The sequence below is a fragment of the Macaca nemestrina genome, chromosome 7 (assembly GCF_043159975.1).
Source record: "Macaca nemestrina isolate mMacNem1 chromosome 7, mMacNem.hap1, whole genome shotgun sequence".
In the NCBI taxonomy this organism is placed as follows: Eukaryota; Metazoa; Chordata; class Mammalia; order Primates; family Cercopithecidae; genus Macaca; species Macaca nemestrina.
In genome coordinates, this window is record NC_092131.1 from 53,630,345 (window position 1) to 53,640,149 (window position 9,805).

A 9,805-nucleotide genomic window follows, 5' to 3' on the forward strand; every position below is an offset into this window, starting at 1 on the left:
CAGCCAGTCTTCCATAGGTAAGACTGCTTATAATGCTGGAAGTGAGCAGTGCAATCTCATCACTGTTTTTCTGGCCTGTGGGGCTGCCTCTCTGAGAAACAGAAATGGAATTGGTCTAATTAAATTAGAGGAAAACGGTTCTTCTTTTAAAATCATAACATTTTTACTTTAAAAAGTTACAAATGTTCCTAATAATAGAAGTATATAAAACTTTAATGGCCGGACACAGTGGCTTACACATGTAATCCCAGCACTTTGGGAGGCTGAGGCAGGAGGACTGCTTGAGCCCAGGAGTTTGAGACCTGGGTAACATAGCAAGACCCCATATTTACAGAACATTAAAAGATTAGCTGGGTGTGGTGGTGTGTGCCTGTAGTCCCAGCTACTTGGGAGGCTGAGGTGGGAGGATCACTTGAGCCTGAGAGATAGAGGCTGCAGTGAGCCATGATAGCACCACTGCACTCCAGCCTGGGTCACAGAGTGAGACCCTGTTTCAGAAAAAAAAAAAAGGAAATTAAAAGTCTACAATTTAAAGATTAATCACAAAAGAGTGTAAAATTTAAAGATTAATGGCTGAGCACAGTGTTTCACACCTATAATCCCAGCACTTTGGGAGGCCAAGGCAGATGGATCACAAGGTCAGGCGTTTGGGACCAGCCCGACCAACATAGTGAAACCCCATCTCTACTAAAAATACAAAAAATTAGCTGGGCGTGGTGGTGGGTGCCTGTAATCCCAGCTACTCGGGAGACTGAGGTGGGAGAATCGCTTGAACTGAGGAGGCGGAGGTTGCAGTGAGCCGAAATGTCAGCACTGCAGTCCAGCCCAGGTGACAGTGGGAGACTCCATCTCAAAAAAAATAAAAAATGAGAATAAAAAAATTTTAAAGAGTAACAAAGATAAAACATACACCCATGCATCATTATCCAACCTAATTACTACACATAGAAGCACTGAGAAGGGTTCTCAGCATCAACTGAATGGCACCTCCATGCACTAGCACATGATGTTTTACAAATGCAGAAGTTTGCTCTTTTTTTGTTTTCTGAGCCAGTTAAGGTACTGGACTCCCAAAGTCAAGTTTTATGATGCTTCAGGGTCTAAAGAGGTTGGCCTAAATTGACATGAACAGGAGATGTAAGTGGCAACCAGACAGTGACATCAAACATATTTGCAATAGTCTGAATGTTTATGTTCCTGCCCAAATTCTTATGTTGAAATCCTAAACCCCTGAAGTGATGGTATTAGGAGGTGGGGACTTTGGGAAGTGATTAGGTCGTAAGGGTGGTGCCCTTCTGACTGGAGTTGGTGTACTTATGAAATAGGTTCAAGGGAGTTCATTTGCCCCTTCTACCACGTGAGGACACAGCTAGAAGGCTTTATTTATAAATCAGAAATTGGGCTCTCACCAGATACCGAATTTCCCAGCTCCTTGAGCTTGGACTTCCCAGTTTCCAGAACTATGACATATATAGCAGCCTAAACAGACTAAGGAAAGATTGAACCTTTGACTATTATTGATTCTGAATAGCTTCCCACCTTTTTTTTTTTTTTTTTTTTAAGACCGGTCTCATGCTGTCACCCAGGGTGGAGTTCAGTGGCACAATCTTGGCTCACTGCAACTTCAACCTCTTGGGCTCAAGTGATCCTCCCACTTCAGCCTCCTGAGTAGCTGCGACTACAGGTGTGCACGCACCACTATGCCTGGCTGAGTTTTGTATTTTTAGTAGAGACAGGGTTTTCACCCCATGTTGCTCAGGCTGGTTTGAACTCCTGGGTCCAAGCAATCTGCCTGCCTTGGCCTTCCAAAGTGCAGGGACTACAGGTGTGAGCCACCATGGCCACATTCTTTTTAGGAAGGCAAGCAAGTGCCTGTCAGGGAAGTGGGCTGCTTCTGCTTAAATGTGGTTTTGATCTACTCATAACTTCTATTATTAGGGTTTCAGCTTAGTCTGGGATTGCGCATACTCCTGGGCTCTGGTGACTGCTTTCTCTTTGAGTATCTCTTCACCTGTTGCCTTGCTCACAGTTACTGAGTGTCCTTGTATGTCTCACATTCAAACTCCCCAAGAGACAACAGATCTGTGTGTTCTGCTCAGGGGTGCGTATGGCAGATGCATCTGCTGAGGCAGAGCATCACAGAGGTGGTCTCCATCACTGCTGCTGTGTCCTTGCTCCTGAGGAGCTGGTGGTTTGATTGGCAGGTCCAGACACAGCCTGGTTCAATCAGCTGTCACAGGATGGTTGTATGGTCGGTTTTCCTCAGAAGACACTATGAGTTTGGCAAGCCTTCATAACCTAATGAACTTCTCTTCAAGTTAGTGAATGTCTGGACATGACCTTGGATTTCTTTCTGGGTGTGGATAAATGTCTTTCTCCTAAATATACATTTTTTTCACTTGGGCTCTGAATCTCACCTCCTCCCTTTTTATCTTTGCTTTTGCATTGAAGTTTTCTTTCGTCAAACATATTGAGTCTGTTGTCTTCTTTGCAGGGATTACTGTCAATTCTATTTATCTGAGCTAAGTAAGCACATTCATACCTCATTGAATCCTTAAAACAACTTTATGAGGTAGGTGTTACTATCTTCCACATTTTTCAGAGAATGAAACACACTTTGAGAGTCAGAGTTACTTCCCCAAGGTCACTCTAGAGTTATGAGTAGAGCAGTGACTTTTGACTCCAGTGGTGCCCTTTTAACCCTCGGCAATGCTTCCCCACAGCTGGTTTCAATGTCGATGTCTCGTTTATCCTTAATAAGGAACTGGTGGTGATGACTCAACCCATGTGGATAGGGGAACAGTTTAGGTGGTAGCTTGATTCTTCTATTTGCAGCTCCTGGGGATCTGCTAGAAGGTTCTACATTGTAGTCTCATTTCCCATTTACTAGGCTGGTATTCAGAAGCTTTTATTATTCATAGAGTTTTTTGGTTTTGATTATGTTTGTGTTCAAAGTTAAAATTCAGAGTCTTTATGGATCAATGTTTCTGGAAAGCTTGGCATCCATCTTAGGTGCTCTGCAAGCTGCTGGCTGCCAGCTTAATTTAAGCCCATGCTGTGGTTTGAATGTGTCCCCTCCAAAATTCATGTTGAAACTTAATCCCCATTGTGGTGGTATTAGGAGCTGGGGCCTTTTGGGAAGTGATTAAGTTATGAGGGCTCTGCTTTTACAAATGGATTCATGTTTTATGAAAAGGCTGGAGGGAACTAGCTTGGGCTCTTTTTGCCCCTTCCTTTCTTTCCATCAGGTGAGGACAGAGTGTTTCTTCCCTTCAGGGGATGCAACAATAAGGCGCCATCTTGGAAGGAGACAGCAGCCCTCACCAGACAACAATCCTGCTGGTGCCTGAATCTTAGACTTATCAGCTTTGAGAATTGTGAGAAATAAATGTATGTTGTTTATAAATTATTCAGTGTAGCAGCACAAATGGACTAAGACAGCCCAGAAATTGCTGCATGATGCTGTAAGGTCGAGTTTGCTAAGGTGGGTATAGGTTCCTATGTGGGTTCAACACTCTCTGAGTTCTGTGGCCCCTGAAAGCTGCCCCTGGGCCTGAGATAATGTTGTTACCATAAGGATGTGCCACTGGAAAGAGGCACAACACATGCTAGTCACTCAGAGGCTCTCAGGTTCTGGGTCACTGGCATTTCAGAGTCTTTTAAAAGGCTATTTGCAAAGGCTGCAATCCCTTCCTAGCTCCTCTACTTCCGAGTGTGTCCTTATGGTCTACCTCCGTAGAATGATAAAACCTGGGCATGACTCTTCCTTGCAACCCCAATGAGCCTGACTAACCCACTCACACATCAAATGGTAAAATATTCAATGAAGGAAATTAGAGGGCAGTCTGTCCCATAGAATCATTCGGTTTCTTTCAAAGATTTTAAAACTTCTTTCATTCAACGAAGAGGACATTCAGTTTACAATTTCAGGAAATCAAATGTGCAAAACTACCAAAAATAAGATTGAGTACTCCCTGGTACTTAAAAGGTGGCTAAATCATTTCTTGAACTAATTACTGGTGTTTTCCCCTTGTGTTCCTCTCTCCTCCACACTTTGACGGTGATCAATCCCTTTAGGCTTCCTTGCCTTGAGAATTTTTGCAGGAAGGACAGAAAGAAGAAGCCATCTGATTAACAGCTCTTCTTGCCTCTTGTGAAAGCCCTCATTGCACTGAAGAGAATTTCCTAGGTGTCCCAGAGCAGGAGGATGGTGAGTGAAGGCTTTTGGGGGTTCAGGAGAAAGGAGAGAGCAGCTAATTTCCTAAACTGGGAAGGGATCAGAGAGAGATCTGTGAGTCCGCAGGCAGTAAGGACCTGTCTCCTGTTCTATAGGCTGTGGGGAGGCAGTAGCATCAAAGAAAGGATGCCAAAGAAAGGCACCCTGGGGTGCCTGGATGTACCAGAGTTCCCAAACTTGGCAAAGATTCTAATATTTGCCCATTCTGCTACAGTGATCACATACATTTCCAGGACATTAGTATGACTCTCAGGAGGGAGGCCACCAGTAGTGCCTGAGACAGAATTTTTCACTAATCCACTGGAAAGGGAATGGGAATTGGAATAAAGCTACTTAAACATAATAAAGAATATAGCACCTTCGCCATAACCCAGCAGTTTCACTCCTACGTATCTGCCCAAAAGAAAATAAATATTCAGAAAAAGACATGTATAAGAATGTATGTTACAGATTTGTCCATAATAGCTCCAGATTAAAAATAGCCCAGATGTCCATAAATAGGAGAACAGATAAACAAATTGTGATATATTCATACAGTGGAATGTTACAGAGCAATGAAAAAAAGCCCTATGAAAACAACAAGAAGGGTGAATCTCAGAAATATGTTGAATGAAAGAAGCCAGACAAGAGTACATACTATATAATTTCAATGATATGATGCTCTAGAAAAGACAAATCTAATCTATAATGCCAGAAAGCAGATGAGTGGTTGCCTTGGGCTGTGGGTTAGGAAGCACTGTGGTGGAAATTTTTGGGATATTGTAAAGGTTGAACATTTTGATTGTGGGTGGGTGAGTGTATAATTTTCCATACACTCATGGACTGTGCCCTTAAAATGGGTAAATTTTATTTTCCATAAACTATACCTTAATACAGTTGATTTTTAAAAAGTGAATCAACTGCTGATACATGCAGCAATATGGATGAATATTGAAGAGAAAACCCCAAAAGATTACGCTGAGCCAAAACAAGGCAGATATAAAGAATATATATCATATGAATCCATTTAGTGAAGCTGAAGGACCCGTAAAACTCATCTACGGTGCTAGAAAGTGGAACAGTTGTTGCCTAGGGGGTGGGTCATGAGGAAACTTTGTGGGGTGATGGAAATGTTCTGTGTCTTTAGGAGGGAGGTTACATAGATGTATATGTGTATTGAAACTCCTTGAATTTCACTTAAGATCTGTGCATTTCACCATCTTTAAACTATGTGGCTTATGAAAGACACATAAAAAATAGGAACAATAGGCCTGGCGTGGTGGCTCACCCCTGTTATCCCAGCACTTCAGGAGGCTGAGGTGGGTGGATCACCTGAGGTCAGGAGTTCGAGACTAGCCTGGCCAACACGGTGAAACCCCATCTCTACTAAAAATACAAAAAAAATTAGCTGGGCCTGATGGCACGTGCCTGTAATCCCAGCTACTCAGGAGGCTGAGGCAGGAGAATTGCTTGAACCTGGAAGGCGGAGGTTGCAGTAAGCCAAGATCACGCCACCGTACTCCAGCCTGGGGGACAGAGTGAGACTCTGTCTCAAAAAATAAACAAACAAATAAATTAGCTGGGCACGGTGGCGGGCATCTGAAATCCCAGCTACTCAGGAGGCTGCGGCAGGAGAATTACTTGACCTGGGAGGCAGAGGTTGCAGTGATCGTGCCACTGCACTCCAGCCTGGGGAATAGAGTGAGACTGTCTCAAAAAAACAAACAAACAAAAGACCACCAATAAAGCAACTTTTTTTGCTCATATGAAATTGTTGACTAAGTCATTTCTGTACATTAACTGCCTTCATCATGGTTGTGTAACAGGCACTCCCAGTGCAAAGGGCAGAGTGGATGACACAGCCACCAATATTGAGAAACCACATTCTGCTGGACAGCCTGAAGCTCTCTACTTGCACACTGCCGTAACCCAAGGTTTTGGAAATGTACATAGTGAGCAGAAAAAAACATGAACACATTGTCAGCTCTGCCACAGACAGAAAACAACGGAGAATCACACATTGTTCTGGAGGGGCAGAGCTACCTTTTCTCAAAACCTTGGGCCTGGGAAGGTCTTCTCTTCTGAGCATGTGGCATAGGGGGCATGAAACCTTGAACAAACTCTGACCTCTGCCAACAAGAAAGAAGTGGGGGTGGGTTTGGAGGCAACCAATACTTTCGGTTACACATCCCATTTTCCCCAGCTTCATAACTATTCTTTCCAAGTCTTATGTCCGAGTCACATGTCTAGATCCATAGCCCACCCATAACCACTGCTAATTACCAGGCGAATTTGCTTCTTTCCCATATACGCAAACCTCTTCTGGAAGACTGGGGACTGCTGACCCACAGTCTTCTGTGCCCAGGGTTCTTTCCTCTTAGAAGTGCCTCATTATTCAAGGCAAGGGCCCAGATCCTCCGAAAGCATAGTGGATTGCATATGGCATTTGTAACTGGGATGAGATGTTCTCCTATTATTCTCCCTTTGTGGGAGTCCTCATGTTAGTTGATTGAGGGTAAATTTACACCAGTGCAGAGCTTTCCCTTTAATGTTACCACCATGTCTCTAAGCATCTTACGCCCCCACCTGCCCTGCCCTTGGTGCTGGAGGAGTGCTGGGCAGAGTGCCAAGCCTCACTCCCACCTGGATGATCAGTGGTGAAGTATGGCCTGCTTTCAATTGGCAGAAACCCTGAGCTGAGCTGCCAACCAACTCCCTGGAGTTTGGCAAGGTGATGCTTGTTTCCTTAGAGCCTTGCAAGTTTCCTAAGGTCACGTTCTCCTAACTGCTCAGCGCTTCCCCCTTCCCTTCCTCAATACTGGCTTTATCTAGTTGGCCGGGGGTGCGGGGTGGGGCTGGAAAATTTCTCAGGTGTGTACATGAACTTTTTCTGTGTTTTTCTTAGACTAGATGCTTTGTATTTGCGGGCTTTGTCTTCCAGGGCTCCAAGCAGCTGACTTGTGTCTAGCTGTCCAGATTGGGGACATGGCTAGCGGGGGCAGTGATGGTAAATTGATGGAAAGAATTTGAACAAAGGAATTTGAGGGAAGGAGGAGGGGAAAGAGCGAGAACAAGCATATAAATTAATCCTTCTTTGAAATATTATCCAGCCCATTCATACATACGGTCAAAGCAGGAACTTAATTCAGTATTTACTGCAAAAGTCCTCCCATGGGCTAAAAGAATTAATGCAAATTCCAAAGAATACTAGGAATTGTTTGAACACAGAGGGTATAGATTTCTCACTGTCCATAATGGTCCACCAAAATGTCAAATAAACTCATTATTTTCCTCACTACCTTGTCTATGGTTGGTTGATCCAATTAGCTCTTTATCCTCATTCAAAAGGGTGTATTCTCTAACAGATTATAGCTGCTTAATATTGTCTAAAATGTTGCTGTCCAATAGAACTTTCTATGTTGGAGGTATCCTATATCTATGCTGTCTAATACAGTAGCCACATGAGGCTATTGAATACTGGAAATATGAGCACTGGAAATATGGCTAGTGTAGCTGAGGAAGTGAATTTTTAATTTTATTTAATTAATTTGTTTTTATTTTTTAATTAAAACAATTTTTTTGGAAACAAGGTCTCACTCTGTCACCCATGTTGGGGTGCAGTGGCGCAACCATGGCTCACTGAAGCCTCCAACCTCATGGCCTCAAGTGATCCTCCTGCCTCGGCTTCCTAAAGTGTTGGAATTGCAGGTGTGCATTACCTTGCCCAGCTTAAATTAATTTAAATTTAAAGTCACATGACTAGTGGCTCCTATATTAGACAGCACAAGTCTAAAGTTGACCTGTGTGCTCTGGTAATATGTGAAGGGGGCTTCATCCCACTGCAGCTTATATGACTGTGTGAATCAGTCAGCACTCCACCTGGCATAGAACAGGTGCTCAATAAACCTTTGTTGAACTACCTAAAATGCTACCCTTGAAGAAAGTTGGTGGGGGAACCTGGGTTTTATGTAACCGCAGTAGTAGGGGTTGAGGCAGGCAAAATTCCTCTTACAAATCTCCTCTTCCTCCTCAGGTGAAATAGGGGTAGCCCCTTCTAATTAAGGGTGGGTGCCTGGGAGATAGTTTCATTCTATGAGGTAAGGTGATAGCCTAGTCACGAGACAGGGAAAATATATATTTCAAGGGAAGCTGGAGGAAAGCTTGTTGCCAAAAGGTAGGATTTCTTCGTATCTGGTGATGAAACATAATTTCCCAAGTTGTAGATGGGATTCATCTGGAAAAAGGGGGTTGGATCTCATGTTTTGGCTTGAGTAGTTCCTTGCAAACTCTCTTTTCCCTGAGCCCAGGAAGCTGCATCTGCCTTTCATTACATTGTGAGTTCTCCTGCATGAATATTGCCCAATGCTGTGTTCTGCCATGCCCCAGTGGCCTAAAGTACTGAATCAAATCATATTTGCTTCCTTCCTCTCTTTCACCAGGGCATCCAGTTAATGAAGTTCAGCTGAGCTTGTCTCCCAACTACTATAAAACATGTTTACCCCTTTCCTTCCCAGCTTCCACTGCTCTAGTTCAGATCCATAGCAACTTATGCTTGGACCATTGCTGTGGGCCCCTGTTTCCAATCTAACACTCCTCTAATCAGGGTCATTGTGCACAGTTGGGCAGTTTGTGTATTGCACATGGGTGCCTGGCCAAGAAGGTTGGTGGGGCTGAAGTATAGCCTGCATTCCTACACTCTGGTGTGGGCCTCTGTCCATCTGGAGAAAGTAACTTTACAAAAAATTTTATTGGATTTTATTTTATTTTATTTTTTTTAAAAAAGAAATAGAGATGAGCTCTCATTACATTGCCCAGGGTGGTCTCGAACTCCTAAGCTCAAGTAATCCCCCTGCCTTGGCCTCCCAAAGTGGTAGGATTACAGGCATGAGCCACTGTGCCTGGCCAAAAGTAACTTGATAATTTGCACATAGGTGCCACATAATCCTGGTTGTACAGGCCTGTACTGTCCAATACACTAGTCACATTTTACTTAAAGTGATGTGAAATTTAAAGTTCGGTTCCTCAGTCATGCTAGACAATTTGCAAGTGCACGATGGCCACATGTGGCTAGTGGCTACTGTATTGGGCAATGTAGGTATAGAAAATTTTCACGATCACAGAAAATTCTATCGCACAACACTGGACAGACCCTACTTCTAGACTATTCTGTGCAATATGCTAGGTGAACGATCTTTAATGCAAATCTAAACATAGTCTTCTTTTGCTCAAAAGCCTTCAATGATTTTCACTTCCATCAGCAGCAGTTAATAGAGTTCTTTTTTCTTTTAAAAATGGTTGTAATGGAAAATTAATCAAATTTGAATCTATTTTGTGTGTTACAACCAGTATTAAAAACAAAAAAGTAGCAAAAGAGAGTAGAAGGGAAAGTACTTACGGATCATTAGCACAGTTTTGTGAAATTTTTGTTTTGGTTATATCTATATTTCTTTGCCTCTATATCTAGATTTCCATCTCTTCATAACTTGCTGTCTGTATGATATTCCACTGGGTTGCAATGAAAAAAATATTTCTGGTTATGTGTGGTGAGCAAAAAAATTGGAAAAATTTGGGCTTATGGGATAAGAAGTC